General features: G+C 33.8%; 1 protein-coding gene across 2 annotated transcripts in view; it reads right to left on the bottom strand.

Moving 5' to 3' along the window:
• The window catches only part of Dgk (diacyl glycerol kinase 1), an 87,785-nt gene that overhangs the window by 69,339 nt on the left and 1,035 nt on the right, over nucleotides 1-17,411 (bottom strand). The window lies entirely within an intron of this gene.

Here is a 17,411-nt window from a genome sequence, read left to right as displayed (position 1 = left end):
ATAGAAATTACGAAAAATATGTCTAAATACACACACACACACACACACACACACACACACACATATATATATATATATATTTAACATAGCGAGCAAAATGTACGTCATCATATCGTAGCAAGTTCTGTATACATTCCGTATAATTATGCGGCGCCTTTAGCAGCATTTCGCATTTCGCGTACGCTCCAAGAAGTTCACCAATAAGAAAGCTGACGTGCTTCGCAAAGTCTTATAAACTTTCGAAGAATTTCCGTGAATTGTTGCACTGTTTTTTCTCGCGAGAAATGACTTTTTTGTTTTTATTTTAATAAAAAATCTACCCAATGAGATAAATCTATTTGCTAGATGTCTTTCAATTTCCTAGATGTCCGTAATTATATGTTACTTATCTTTTGATTTCTCTATAAAAGTTATAGATATCATTCTTACATTTGCATCTTTTAACAGAACAACAAAAAATCTCTGAATGTAATATTGGACACGATAATATTGAACTAATATTACGCGATACGTTAGATAAGGATAAGTTATGCCATTACCACGCTACTAATTATATGAGGCATCTAAATTTCCATGTAACGTCGTTTCGCGTTATCTATCGAAGATTTCATTGAGTTAAGTCGAACTCACAACCAAGCTCTGATAATGAATTCTGCGATCTTATTTCGTCCATTCGGGTTTCTCTGTTAAAGATCTCTCTATTGGTGTCTCTTCTCTTTTATGGAAGCTTTTTAAAACGTTGATTTTTCGACTTACAAAGCAGTTATCTATGCTTTTTATTTAAAAATAATAATAAGCAGATGATTATAAGTGAAAAGAGAAAAATTTGAAAAAAAATTGAAAAATTTTATTCAGAAGATAAATTGTAATTTATTTGATTAACGTAACTCTCTTGGAACATTAATTAAAATATGAAGACAGAATTAATTTACATGTAAATTTATAAATTACTGTTGCACTTCCAGGCAATTATCGAGAACATTATTTAACTTGATAAGTCGAAATTAATTCCACTCTATAATTCCAAAATGTTTGATCTCTTATTCCAAGATTATTATATTAATGTTTAATTAGAATATTATGCGTTCCTCACTCTATTAATTCAAATTACAAAATACGTATGGCGGTAGAATAACGCGACGACATGCAGATTTATGCGTACATTATGGAGATCTGGGCGGCGCCCAAGGATCCATCTGGGATGTCGTGAACGAGATCGTGAACGGACTCTAAGGAGTTATGAACTAAGATATCGCAGCACTGAACAACATTTGGCAGAAATGGAAGAAAAGTAAGATAAATGTGAACCTAGTGTAAGCCTAGTATGAATTACGAATCTTTTATAATGCTCTGATGCCTACCCATGACGTCCGCAACGCGAAACTCAAGAAAAATAAAAACTCGTTATGGCCTATAACTTACGGAAAATATAGCGCAATGTGTGAATAACGTTCTGCATTTTGCCTTTCGTGAAAGTCGTAAAGTCGTGTGCTTTTTCAAAGCGGTTCTGTTATAAAATGACACAATAGAAATAAAGAACTAGGTAGTTTGATGTATTTTGGCGGAAATACACACACATATACACATATATATATTCTTTCCAAAATATATACAAAACGTTTGTAAAGTATTGTGTTTCAAGATTTATATACTGAGAAAGAAAGTCGTTAACTTGACTAAATGCATTTAGGAGTTGACGATTTCTTTAATTGAAATATTTAAGTATTTAAGTCAAATACGTTGTTATCAAGTACTTAAAAATTTCAACTAAAGATTGGCAACTAATTAAATGCATTTAGTCAAACTAACGATTTTTTTGCTCATTGTAAAGATTAAAGCACTTGAAAAAATAAAACTTTTTATCGATAATACTTTTTATCAATAATGTCAGTGGAAATATGCATGAAATATGCATAATGAGGCTACATGAGATTGTGAAAGAATCAAATTTAAAAGATAAATAATATTTACATAATAATTTATAAAATATTAATTAATTTAACAATATGAATTTAAAACGCGTTTTGTGCAACTGTAATGATTGTTCAATATTTTGAAAGCAATATTTTTATCAAATATAAATCACGCGTAGTTATTTGCAACAATATTTTTTAAAGAAACGTTACCATGAAGCGTTAAGCTAATAAAACGTCTGCGAAAGAAAAATGTTTCGAGAGCTTATGCTATGCAATTTTATTTTTCATGTACAAAAATATTTTTCTTCCGCACACGCACGTATACATGTAACACACATACACACACACATATATAAATATATATATACATGTATTTTCTCCATACATATATTTTCACAAAATTTTCGTAAAGTTTCTGCACGATCTGATTCGCGTGCGCATACTTTATTTCTGGATGACACTGTAAACGAAAAGGACGAACCTTCATCCGCGAGTATCCTCCTCGTATCGAAACACGCATTGCTCGAAAGCGCTCTGGCTCGAAATTCTAAAGCGAGCCCGAGCAGAAACGATACCAAACGTGACACCGATTCGCGTCATTACCGCGGCTATATACCTAGTTATACGCGCTATCTAAATCCCCATGGAAGTCTCGTTAGCCGACGTCGGGATCTCGTTAAAACGACCCAACCTTCCCTAGGCCTCGAAGCTCCCGTATAGTCGGCCGCGATCCTTTTACAAGCAGCGTAGTTTCGTCGCCCATATCTCTCGGCAACGCCTCTCTTTCCCTACTCTGTTCATACGATCGAATTATATCATTACACTTCGATTACCTCCGTTTTCACTGATCGCTTACGATAATCTTCTTATATGCATCCGCTTCCTTTGGAGAACCATTTGATGACATCGATTATCGCTAACTCTGACCAACTAAATATCCTTCATTCCGTAAAGGGTGTTCTGCAACGCTTGACTTTTAATGATAATTACAACACTTTTCGACTAAACTGATTTAATTAATTTACGTTATGCATAGTTTTCACTCTGACATGCATGAATTTAAATACAACTATTTAAATACAACTAAGCAGAGAAAGTAAGTTTATGATTAAATATGCAGTTATTCGTAGATAACTACTGTAATATTGGAGTAAAAATAATTGAAATGTTATTTCGAGTACTGCTAATTACTTTTAATTTAATATAATTGTTTAAAGTTAATTTACAGTGCAATTTTAAATGCTGCAGTTTCTCTCAGAGGACTTTTCTCAGGCGAGGCTTAATGTATGCCGCGTATGCCATTATGGCATCTTCAACGTAATGAGAGCCACATACATGTTAATCATTGATGCACCGTGTGTTTCCGCAAATTCTCTAACGCGTTTCCAATTTCGAGTCCTCCGGGATACTCGGTTCCCGGTAGAGAGATGTAGTGATATCCAGGTTGTAACACGAGTCTTTTCACGTACTCGCAAACATCAGTGAATCCGATCAATAGTGCGACACCAGCTTAAATTACCAGCTTAAATACGCCTTTTGCCGAAGAGTTTTTGGTTTGATGAAGCTACTTTTGCTATGATAGAAATTTACTTCATTGCATACAGAGCATTATGAAGGGCTATAAAGAGAAAAATGGCCAGGACTTGAGTTTTGTCCATTAATAAATTTTTAAATAAAAAACTTTAGAAACTTTGCGATTATTTTATTGTTCTTCTCTTTGTGCATTTGCAATAATTGCGCAACTGCGTTGATTGGCTTAAATGTATTATATATTGCAATGAATTGTCACCTATTATTTAGTAGTAAATATTTTGTGGTATGTTATACTGAATTTAATCATTCCTATTAATGAGCTTTGCAGCGGTATAGTTACCGATAATCTGGCAAATTGACGCATAGCATCGCCCATTACATTAATTATTCTATAGTGATTAATTATATCGAATGTAATTGTCAAGACGTAACGCGCATTTAATGTTACTAAATAGGTAGAGACGGAGCTTATTCAGAAATATAGATGTATCAAACGACATATCACTTTGATGCGTTGAGAAGAGACGGTAATTAGAACGCGTTTTAATCTTAATGATTGACTGTCGATTAAATTAAACATTATAAGCAGCGTTAAGGAAAACCGCAAACTGTAAACGCGACGTGTATGTTGTTTATAATAAAATTACAAAGTCTTTCATGGAAAAGCATTTTTCGTTTTTGCTTATATTTTTATGTATATGTATAGACTTATCTTTATCTTTTTATTATCCGATAAATATATCAATTAGATGCTACAGAAATCTTCACCTGGTATTGAACTTTGATTATCTGTCATTTAGATGCGCAAAATGTGCGCGAAAAATACAAATTATTCTCACAATAAAATCTGAAAAAGATATGTTAAATAAATACGGCATAGTTACATTTCCTGCAATCTAACAGATACTTCCATGCGAGACAGTTTTGTTGAAATTTCTCAACTAGCTTGAATTGTGGAGAAAGTTGAGAGATATTTGAGTCGACAGTGACACGTAGGTTCGCTCCGACACCCACGCGCTAAAGTCTCTGCGAGTGAAAGATATTTGAATAGCATTCGTTGTCGTAAAGATTTCAGACATACGGTCGAAGGACAAAGCTTCTCGGGGGGAAACGAAGAAAAAGCACTCGGTACTCTCTCGAAAGTGTCCCGATAAGAGAGAAATCTTTGACTCTTTATTCGTTCCGAGAACCGGAAGATAAGTCCCTTTGAAGCCGCTCCATCTTAATGAAGCTCTCCTTGGAGCTGCGACTCGGATTTATTATCTACTATTCTTGCGGTCGACAGAATACTTGAGAAAATCGAAAGTTCGTGCAAAATAAGTTTGCATGTAAATAATGCACATAAATGCACGTAAATAAATAATTATTCGAGTCAATGTAAAGCAATTTTACTAACGTCCATTAGCTTTAACCGTGATTATATTTAATTACGGCTAAATTTAATCCATTTTTCATCTTCATCTAAAACTATCGAAAAGAGAATCGATGAATGACAGAGACTAATTGAAAAACTCGGAGTTAAAAATAATTAATTGATGCACCATTATAAATTGATCTTCATGTATAATGAATTTTTATTGTTTTAAACTTGCGTAATATTAAAAATAAATAAGAAAGCTCAAACTTACGTCATGTTTAAAAACAGTCAAAGGAATATAAAATTTTGAAATGTTTTCCAATCACAATAATTTTTATCAACCGTGATGATAATATTGCAAAATTAACAGTATCTTGTGCTGTGAAGCGTCGTATGCATCGCATATGAGCGATACACGATTAATATAGTTATCGATGAGATTACTTGCGTCCGAGATAATCTTCGTAAACTATCATAATCGCATTATCGGCTATTTAAACGACCTTCAGCAAGCTACATACTAGAATAATTAGAATCCTTGAGTTACGAATTCTTTTTATGTTATTTTAAATCGTCGACATGAAATTTATTAATATATATTTAATTTGAATAAATCATAAAGTAAGAATATTGCGTCAATTATTATGTAAAAAATTTATAAATGTACAATAAAAAAAGAGAAGCTCAATTTATATAAAATATGTAGCGTGAAAAACGAAGTAGATTGTAGAATCACATCGAGAATGCTACATGATAATGACTGAATTAGGTCGGTATTACTTGATATGATGATTGCATTATTCGGTTTATTTAATCGTTAAATAATAGCGCAAGACGAGCGAGCAAATTTACCATATAATATTACTAACTAATTAGATATTGGTAATTATATAAATGGTAAATAATTCTTTTAATGCACGGATTTTACCATTATCAATGTAAATTAAGTAATAAAAACACAAACGCTTATAAATCGATTGCGCCTCAACAATTAAAAGAAACAAATAACGAGATAATAATGTGCATAGCTCTAATGATCATGCTCGATAAATCCGAATTGATTTAGGCACATCTATAAGTAGCGCGCAAAAAACGTAGCAAATCCCGCCTGTTATATGCTAATGCTGACCTGGAAAAGATTAAAGTGCGATGCTGTTCCTGAACAGAGAGCACCCTATTGGCGATTATTTATAAAGCGGTTGTGCGTAGATCGATGCGTAGAACGATGCGTCTTGAAAAACTGTTTCGCCTTCATGGAAAGAGGGTTTGAGATGAGGAGCGAATGTACACAATGTTCAAGAATGGAATGCGGATGATATCTTCGAGATTGCTTATTTGACGGACTTGAAGCCAGGTTTTTCTTGCAAAGGGAATGTCAGAGCATTGGAATTTCTATATTAAATATCTAATAAACTTTGAATTAAAATTCCATCAGAGATTGACATCCCGTGGTATAATTATGTTTAGAAATATTTTTCAATTTTTTTGAAGTGATATGTCAAATGTATAGAATCGAAAGGATTAATCCTCTAACGCATCTTTGCTCGGTAGTATTCCCTGGTCGTTTCCTCTAGAAATATTAGACCAGGAATATTTTTACCTGACCCTGTACGAGTTGCCACGCAACTGAGTAAAAGGGCAAATTCGAGCGAACATCGACGAGTAAAAGCTAGGGAGGTTGAAGGGGCGGTTTGCAGGAGGACGAGAGAGTGAAAAACTCTTGGATAGTATTCATCGCTTCTATAAACCGAAAGACTATAACCATAACCGAGCTATAATTGCGAGTGTTTCCGCGCGAAACGGAATCACCCATAAGCATAACATTGTTAACGCATCGACGATCGATGGCGCATTATCAACGTTACCTATTAAAATTTATTACGCTATAATATCGTAACGATCGATAGCCATTTCGCAAACGCGAACAAACAGCGAGTCAGTCCGATACATCTGACGTGGATTTAAGCCGCATAAACGACGTACAGATCCCATGTGATTGACATCTGATTCTCTCATCGCGTGCGCGAGTTCGATTTTAATTTTCATGAGATGGAGCGTAGCCGCTCAATTCGCGAGCTGATTATTTTTGTGATGATTATCACGTCACATATATTAACGTGGATATTGATGTTTCTTTCGTTAATCGTTCATAGCGTTTATTTGCATTTTCATATGCAATTATTGTTCCAGCGAGATTAATTTTGTTACGTCAAGAGAAATTTTAGCTATATGATATGTACGTGTACATTTTATAAAATTTAGAGATATAGGAAAATCCTCAGAGATGTGAGAATATTTTATTTTCTAAAAATCGAATTATACCTGTGCGGAAAATGGAATGGATGTTACTTTAGTAGATTTAAATTTAATGTTGGATGATACATGATCAGGGCTCGTATTCTGTTGGAGTATGAATTCTGTAAAACGCAGTGGCCGTAAACTAAATGCCTCGAGGTTGTAAATAAAATAGAAAAGACCATGAACAAACTAATGAACCAGCAATGCCGATGTTATTGGCACTGAAGCTGGAGAAGCGTGTCAATCATTTTCCTTGCGATATAACGTTAAACCTTTTTTAACGCAGCTAGAGTGCAGTTTCAAATTAATGAAGGATATATTAATCAAGGTTTATAATATAATAATTCCTAATATACTATTATGTGAAACTTGCAAATTTCAAGTTTGTATATCTCTCTCGCTCTCTCTTTTTCTACGTCAAAAACGAAAACAATAACATATATATGTTTCGGGGAGGAGAGGAATATCTCTCAAACAAACTATTCCTTCGAATAATATCTATTAATGTTGAAATAAGCTGCAAATTCTCGACTGAGATATTGCCTAATCCCTCGTAGTGCACCAAAACGAGGGAAGCGGACACGCTTCGTTCGAATTAATGTTCGACCGTGTCTTGGAACGCGCTCCGCGCGCAAATAATTTAACTCGGGCAACGGGGAAGAGGTAAGTTATTTCAAGAACCCATGCGCGAAGTCAAGGTTTGATCCTGAAGGAGACGTGACTGCGGGGTGTTAATGCTCAACGGCCGATTTGCTATTGTCACTGTATAGGCGCCACGTCGCGCCGTTGGAAGCGGAATTTTTCACCGGCAGCTTTCTCCCTCGAAGTCATAAAGCGCAGCACATCTCGGAGGGAGCTGCATCGCTTTTCATCCCCTCTGAAGATAAATTATCGCCGATATCATCTGTCGCTTTTGCGATATCCACGCGCCACGACAACGAGAACTGGAAAATATCCATGTACGTGTCCTATCGTACATCGCTGAGAAATAATTAATGAGCGATTAATATCGCGCGGAATAAATGGGTAGATATACAATGGACCAATATATGGAGCTACCTTGACCGAGCTACCTTTTCTTCAGTTTACAAAAAAATGCAAATTGATATGTATAATGATTAGTATTATAATGTCTAATCGATTTGACGCAAGCAAGTATCATTTAGAAATAATTCGCAAAAAACGCAGACATTTTTTTTAATAAATAAGAGAGAGAGAGAAAGAAATAATTAACTATTGATTTTTTTTGCCAATGTAAAATTTCTTATATAATACATACTATTTATAGTGGAATTATATACCTATATTGCTGAGCAATAATTACCGTAACGAAAACATGAAATAATCTCTCGGTATGTTCGATACTTTATGGCTGGCATGTTCCATGACGAATGAAATTATCGACGTGACGGTAGATATATATGCGAGACGTATTAAATTCCAGCAGCCATATCGGCATCCTCGAAATGTTCGATGCGTTTTCGTACACGACCGCGGCAAAAGCAGATCGTAATCGAAAGCAAAGGCAATCGTCTATGTGGACGTATTTTCCGGACGAATTTTCCGCGTCACCGAGGAAGCAAACCTTTTAAGGTGAATCGAGAGACGCATCTCGTACACCTCGACGGTATCGCGTCGTTTCTCCCCTCGCGAAAATAAATTGCGACTGATAACACATCTACCCTTTCGCGATACGTTGAGCAGGCGATTGGACCGCACAATGATCTTAAGCGACGATGCGATAAAAAATGTGGTTTCATAGAACGAGAAAATCATGGGGGCGTCGACCTGAAAATTCTGTAATTATTTATATAGCTATTTTAGCATCCATTTAGTTCCTGGATATTCAAAAATACCAGCAGAAACAAACGCGCTTCTAAAACAATATAGCACTTCTACTTTGCAGGAAATACATAGTACAATTATATGTTTCTTTTTATTCTCTATTTAATTCTGTGCAGCTACGATGTAAATTCATTCTACATAATACATACAAAAAATATATTCTTTTTTAACATTTTAACGCTCTTACGATTTAATCATCTAATGATTTAATTACTTAATGTACTTATTGCTGTCTCTACTATTTTAATTTAGTTTGTTGATTAGTTTATTCATAAATTGTGAATAATCTGCAGAATGTCAAATCATTGGAAATTATCGTTACAAATTCAATTGACTTTGGACTAACGCAATTACCTTGTAATGCTATCGCCGGACGCACAAGATTTATTTCAAGCAGCTTTATTTCGAGAAATTCATTGCATTAGCCCTCGACTTGGCCAACCGAGAGACATGTATAAGTGACTGAAAATTTTGGCAATCAGCGTAGACATGCCTGTCGTACACAGATCGTGCATCAAATGGCACGTGTTCAACGTGGCGTGACAGACGGAAGTAGAATCGTTGATGATCGTTGACATTCTGAATTGACAATACAAGAGAGGCTGCAATTCGAGCACATTTTATTAATATTTGCAAATGCGCGATATAATTAATATCTTCTAATCATGTGCGATATTAAAGTAATAAATATTAAGTTTAATAACAAAACAAGTTTAATAATAAATTTTTGCGAGAGACAAAATTATATTCTCCTTAAAAAAGATTACAAATTAATTACAATTATAAATTAATCCTAAGACTGAAAATAAATGTGGAAGGAATTCACAGAATCCAGATACATAATATTGAATGTTTTCAGTTTTATAAAAAAATTAAGCTGTTTTTAAATTCTTATAATTATCTGATTCAACAGATGATTCAAAAATAAAATTAAATGAAACAATATAATCGTGATGTATATGTAGGATGAGATAGAGTCGCGATAGAGTTCTCTACTCCAAGCGAAAGAAATGTACTAAGACGGAAAGAAGGGTTCGGTGAAGTATAGCCAGCTGTGAGCTCGCGTCCGATCTGTAAGTGATATATACTACTGCGAGCCAATAGACAGTTAATCAGAATGTATAGTAGTCGGAGAGGGACGGGGATATCACCATCTCTTTGCGTGAATTCGCAGATACGTGTATGTATGCGTGTATATACATATATCGCAGACAATTCTAAGAAAAATGTAATACCAGTCCTTTATGCCTCTTTGAAGGAACACAAACGATCGCGCGAATCCATTGTGCTGTCTCGCGGCTATAATCATGCCGTGGTGGTTTGCACAATACGTCAACAATTGCCTGTCAATCGAACCCGCATAATCGATATGCAGCGTAATAGCAATGTCCCGTGATACAAAAGCGCGAGATTAAAAAGCCGTCAAAGACGCCTTTCCAAGGAACGTACATGTAACGTAAAAAGAAGATGCGGAAACATTCGCGCGAAATCAAAAATTCTCCTCGACGGTAATAACTCGACGAGACGCTTCATCCTGCGTCCGCAGGATTGAAAATATCGCGGTTCGATCGATCGACGTTTCCTCCCCCGTTGCGTTTATTCTCGCGTTCGTTCGCGTAATGTCGCGCATGGTCCTTCCCATTTCGCACAAACGCTGAATTCTCACTTTCAATGTAAAACTGTTAAATGAATATACATGGCGCAGCGTTTCCTTAAATTTTTTATACCGCCAGAGCGTGACCTTTCCGCGATTTATACGAGTTCGCGTAAATTTTAAGGATGCAACCGACCGGCACATGCATCTGGCACGTTGCACGTATACTCACACTCGCACCAAGCGAATACGATACGTATTTTCACGAAATAAATCGTTAAAGCTCCTACTTTTCCCGGTGTTCAACTTCTCATGTTACCCGAATTTTGGAGAGGACCAGGATTGTAATATAAACCGGGCAAGCAGTGCACTCATCTATCTTATCGTTCCTCTGATTTTCTCGATCGTTGCCTTCTAATTATAATACTGTGTACGATTCAGACGCGAGAAATCTAAAGTATATTCTTTACGAAAAAATTATTTAATTTAATTATTCAATTATCACTCCTCTTTCCCTTTTAAATTCCCCCTTAATTTTTTCCTTAACTGTTGTAAAGTTTTATGAATTTAGTACGTTCTTCTAAATTATAAAAAAAAAGTTATACTTTGAATTTCAGAGATTGAGAGAATAAATCAGATGTACACGTATTCGACATAAAATAATATTGAGAGATATATTTTCACATATGTGAAGAATACTTTTAACTTCTTGTATATTTTAGAAAATTGTAGAATAGATAGAATATTTCTCTTAGATTGTTTCAATGTAAAATAACACTAATCAAATAATATTCTAATTATCTTGGCTAATACTATCGTCATATCTGCAGGATAGAAGTGAAAATAGTTACATGTGATGAGCTCATTAATGCACGTACGTATCATGATAGGCAAGTTACTGTGACCGCTGGCGACGACAGTAGGTTGGCGTTAACGATGGTTTCTACAGGTGGTCGGTTGGCATCTCTCGATGTCAATGGCATGCATCTAACTCGGTTACCTCGTATTCTACAAGTTATGAAACTGCTGGCAATAATACGCAAAATAATAATCTCGATTCAATATGAGAAGTTTCTTACGTAAAGCCACAAATAACCGGGAAATAAAATCTATTATTGTGATGAAGTTTATCAATTTTCAAATTATATCAAACTTGGAACAGTTAGTTCTATCGTTAATTTTTTTTATTGTATATGATTTAATTCGTCATGTATTTGCGGAATACGAATATATACGAGGCTAGTAATAATCATATTTTATAAGACTCATCAATCTAAGGGAAGAATTCAAACGATATTACATTTTATACAAATACAGAATTTTTATGCTACAAAAGATAGTTATTTTTAGATATATTATTTTGCGAAATATATTGCAAAATATTTCTTCAAATAAATGTATAATAATTTCTATAAAATATATATAAAAAATTTCTAGTGACAGCTACAAAGAGAAACGGTAAAACGATTCTTTTCAAAAGCCACACAATAGTACCAGATGCACTTTCTTGCATAATATAATTCACCATTCGAGTGCACAATGTGCTTTTACCGTCGCACACACATCCCTAGAAATGCAATTTTATTTATGTATTGGTGTGTCTGTACTATCAATGCGATACGCACTCGTTGTATTGTCTCTGGTAATTAAGAGACTGTCGGAATATTGGCTGTACATCGTATATCGAGTTTGACAAGTTTAATCTCTAACTTCTATCCGAACCATTATATTCCCTTTGCCCCTTTGATGTGTTCGCTGACGCATTGTCAAAATTACGTCACGTTTCGTTGTGCCCTTCGGACATTTGCGGCGATATGTTCGCCGACGCATTGTCAAAATTATACAACATATCTCGGTCTTCAACGAGGACCATACCGGCGACACGACGGATAGGCACGTGCATGGTACATGGTACATGGGAAAGGGATGGGAATGGGCGGCACGTCACACTGAGCTCGTACGTCGTCATGGTAACGCATCCTCCGTTGGTTGACCTTGAGCAAGGTAGGATGAGGAGCTCGGAAAGGGTGAAGAAAATGCGGAGGGAAAGGACGAGATAAAGGAAGAGAGGAGACAAAGAAAGAGACAGAAAAGGGATCGGAGAAGAAGGGCTTCTCGTCGCGCGATGAAAGTTCTCTGTCGGAGAGGCACCGTAAAAAGGATTAAGGAACATAAAGTCAAAAGAGACTAACAGCCAGTTTTATGAACTATATAAAGGGGTTTTGTTTTCCCTTTCATTGAATAAATCAACCGCGCGGCGCGCGATCGCTGCAAATGAAGCACGTTAATGAAGGCAGCAAGCTTCTGCTGTGAGGCCCATTGTTCTTAACGCGGTTAAGCAATCCTGAATACGGAATGTTGAATGTAGAATCTGATGCAGTCAGTTCGATATTCGCGGTAGAAAAGCGAATTTATTTCGGTCCATCTGTTCCCATATTCAGTGGTAAACTGTTCTCGTAATTTTTTTTTTTGTATAATATAAAGTACGTAATTAAATCGCGATTAGATTTGGGAAGAATTCATTTCAATCTCCGGATTTTCGTAACGATATCTATTATCCATGAGAATTTTACTCGTACGTGAGGAATGTAGACGAGATACGAGGAACAAACGTAGGAATAATAAGTTTCATTATCATATTTAACGCTAAATACTTTATACGAGCCCTTGAATTTTGAGTGAGTAACGATCGAGCTTTTACACGCGGAGCTGCTTGAAATTCCGGTCTACCTGTAGAAGACAATCGCTTACAAACGCGTCGAGCGGAGAATATAATTAAACGATGCATATTCATAGAGCCATACGACCGTAAAAGTCACATTCACTTCTACGTCACGTAAAACTGATCCCAACCGGTAGAATCCTAGATTACGCGTTATACAGTTTAAACATTTTCATCGCACCAGATGCTAGTTAAAAATCCTAGGTATATACACATTTGACGTGCCTAATTTAACGCTATATTTACAATAGACATTTCTCACAATGTCTGTGCACGATTAAATCTAAATTCTGACAATGGTTGATGGAAAGGATATTTGTGCTGAAAAGTATGTTTCAACAGGTTGTTGATTCTGTACTCTCTACTTTTCTCGTTTTGAATCATCGTAAAAAATGTCAAAAAGATTAATTTACGCATAATAAAATTTCTTGCAAAGTATGTTCTATTCATATTAATCCTACATTCCTGAAGATAATGACACGTTGAAATATTCCATTCAATTATTAGATATACGTTATAATTTTTATACGTGCTCTTTGCAATTTATTAAAATAATCTCCATTAATACTGTGAATGATATAAAGGACTGCTATTGAATTGAATGGTGTATTAGTTGAAAACATTCACGAGCTAAAACATTAAAAAAAAACTGTAGAAAAATGCGAAGTAGATTCGTTTATCAGAATATCCATCTTTATCGACGGATTTAACTGCCGATTATTCGTACCGGATAGCTCAAATACTCCGATTATTTCGTATACAGTGTTTCGTAAAACTATAATATTGTACAGCATTGTACAGCTTTTGTAAATGTCCAATGTTTTTCATCGTATCTCACATCGAAAGCTGACTATTATTTCGAGTAACGTTGCAAAAATATCGCAAAAATAGATGGATCTTCTTATGCGCTTTAATTCTTTCGATGAAACATTTTTGCAGAAAAAAAAATATCCCTATTTTTGCATTTTCTTGCGCGCATTCTTTCTCTCTCTCTCTCTCTTTCTTCTTCTCTCTCTTTTTTATATATTTGCTTCTAGATAAATATAATCAAATTTCTTTCATTTTAATAACGAGAAGTTTATAATTTTGCATGAATGCATTACTAAAGTATACTATTATTCATTTATTTGCCGAAACAAAATAACTTTTTATGCAGTAAATCGGAATTATATCGAATTTTTTGCAAAGTTAGGGTCTTTCGTGAGTGCAGGTTTATTTCCTAGTTTTCTAAGCTAAAAATCAAATTATTTCGAAATCACGAAATATTTATGTAAGAAAGAGATTTATATCCTGTTTCTTTCGATGATTCGCAATCGAGATAAATAGACAGCTGAATCAACAACCTGTTGAAACACACTTTATAACCGCATACGTAAAAAAAGATTTCTATCGCAAGAGCAGAGTCTTTCATTCACGATGATGACAGTTGCCACTTGTATACGTTTTGAATGTACACAATTCATCAAGATGACTGCATGTATGAAACATACGAAAAGTAGTAAAGAATGCAAATTAACACAATATGAAGCGAGTAAAGAAAAAAAGCGAATCTATAAAACCTCAATTATAAAATATTTATAAGAAATAAAATAAAACAAGCCATAGAGTAAAGATACAGACTAAATATTACGTTTAATAATATATATTCTTATTTCTATTACGTTCGATATTGCATACATTTATTGCCACTCGCGGTTGAATTCATTAAATGAGCGATACTACTTGATTCGAAATGAAACTTGGCTTCGATATAATCGCGATTTACTGCGCATAAAAACTTGCATTTCTCACTCGTTGACGTCTCTTGTGTTCCACGACAAATATAATATTTCCCGCAAAATGACGAAGAGATTTCGAATACAGGTATTTATTCGCAAAACCCGGAGAGATTAGTTTTGAATTAAAGCCAACTTTAAATTAATAGTCCGTTTGCCGGAAGACAACAAGGATATTTCATAAACTATTACCATGTGCCTGACAGATGCACCGACTATTATTTTTCAAAATCGACTGCCCGATCGATTGCAAAAATTTGCAGAGTATTTCGGATATTGGTTTTAAGTGCGAAGGATTTGAAACATATCAATCGCTTGAAATTTTTTCGCTGAAACCTATTTGCCTGTAAATGTAACAAGTAAATTGCATCTGCATGCATTTTGTATGTTTCTCAGTTTAAATAAACATCGCCGAATTCACTCGCTTTCTCATTAAGCATTCAGCTTCTGAATTCCGTGGATGCTGAATGTAATTGGAAGATTTAACTCGCTCGTACGCGCAATAGAAATTTTATTAATATGGCATTTGTCGGCATTATTTCATAAAATTATGTTAGAATTTCCTAGTTAAAAAATGTAATCTTTCATATCATAAACATCGAAAATAATAAAAGTAAATTAATATAACTGCTATTATAATTTTTCAAAATAATTATAATTTAAAAGTGAAATGTGTGTGTGTATGTATATACACATTATTAATTAATTAAATTTTCATTTAATAAAATTTCGTAAAAAATTTTATATTTTTCGTAATAAATTTTATATATTAAATATATATATATATATATATATATATATATATATATATATATACGCGAGGTAAATTCACTAAATGAATTTCTATTATCTAATTCGCATTATAGATTAAATCCACAGCACAATTATGAATAAAATAAAAATTTATAAATTTATAATGTTTTATTGATTACAATTGAAATGGAAGAACCGTTTGTTATCCTAACCGTGTAATGTATCGCAATTCTTGTTGATAATAAAAGCCAGGTCAAATATCACAGAAATTTAACATTGATTTTTGATTTTCCATTCATCGCATTCAACCGTACACTCGTGGAAAGTCGACGGGACGAGTTGCACAATAGAATCGTGTGAGACCTCTGGACTCTTTTGTAAGTTACTATTATACGAAGTTGCAGTTTTAAACTAAGTTATCAAGCTGCGGAAACGCGGAGACACTCGCTTTTTCAAGCTCACTGCGATGTTAATGCATTCGAAACCACGGGATTCTGCCTTTCGCGGCAAAACGAGGACATCGCACCGCAAGTCGCGTGCGAATATATATACTTATACATATACTTATGTATGTTATGTGCATATAGTATAATATCTCTGTGAAGGTCAAAGGGTAGAAAGGATTTTCGACAAAAGGGCATGGAATTGCAGCTTTGTTTCGTGTAATCGCGAGCTGAATTTTGAATGTTCATCAATTAAGCATCTGACAAAAGCACATATTTGATTTAAAAAAATCATTAATTATTTAAATTGAATCGAATGGTGACTAAATGTCATATCAAGGCTGAGAGAGCCATCAAACAACAATAAATTCGTAATGATTTTGGAGAATAATTTTATTCATCAATTTTATTCATTCGATTATGTTATCTGTTATATTAATTGAAGAGATGCAGCTAAAATGGAGATGGAGTGAAATATACAAATATACAAGTTTGAAATATACAAATTTAATACTTTTATTATTATTATTATTAATGCATAATTTTTTTGATAAAAAAGAATTTTCGACGATATAAAAATTTAGAAATGTCTTTTGATTTTCAGATATAATATATAATTACATGTTAGGAATATATTATATCAAAACATACCTCAACATTACGTGATAGTTAATGAAAGTGTAATAAAGTAAAAAATTTTTAGGCAATTTAAAATCGATAATTTTCTTCAGCAAAAATATCTAAATTCAATTAGTAATTTTTAAGTAATTAGAGATTAAAAATTAAGGGTTCACTTTTTTCGTATATACTAAACTTCACAAAATAGATAAAATCATATATATATATATATGATGGTTAAAATTTCAAATGTCTTATATAAAATTTCCATTTGATAGTCTTATTATATAAAATTAGAAGCATGTAATGTGTGAAATATTAGAAAGTGATATTGATGATCTAAGTTAATTACTTTTGATATGCGAGATAATTTTCATTATCAATTATTTTTCCTAAATTATAATATTGTTCTTGTCTATAATATGATTGAAAAAAAACAACACGACTAAGTTTAATATCAATTATAAGATGGATGCAAATATTGACGCAAATCATTTTGGAAATAATTCATTTTGATGTACAAGGTGGAGATATTATAATAAGATTAATGATTGTAT

The sequence above is a fragment of the Camponotus vicinus genome, unplaced genomic scaffold (genome assembly GCF_025532165.1).
Source record: "Camponotus vicinus isolate PSW18456_S1 unplaced genomic scaffold, iyCamVici1.0 SCAF_11, whole genome shotgun sequence".
Classification (NCBI taxonomy): Eukaryota; Metazoa; Arthropoda; class Insecta; order Hymenoptera; family Formicidae; genus Camponotus; species Camponotus vicinus.
This window is presented reverse-complemented; position numbering and strand designations above follow the sequence as displayed.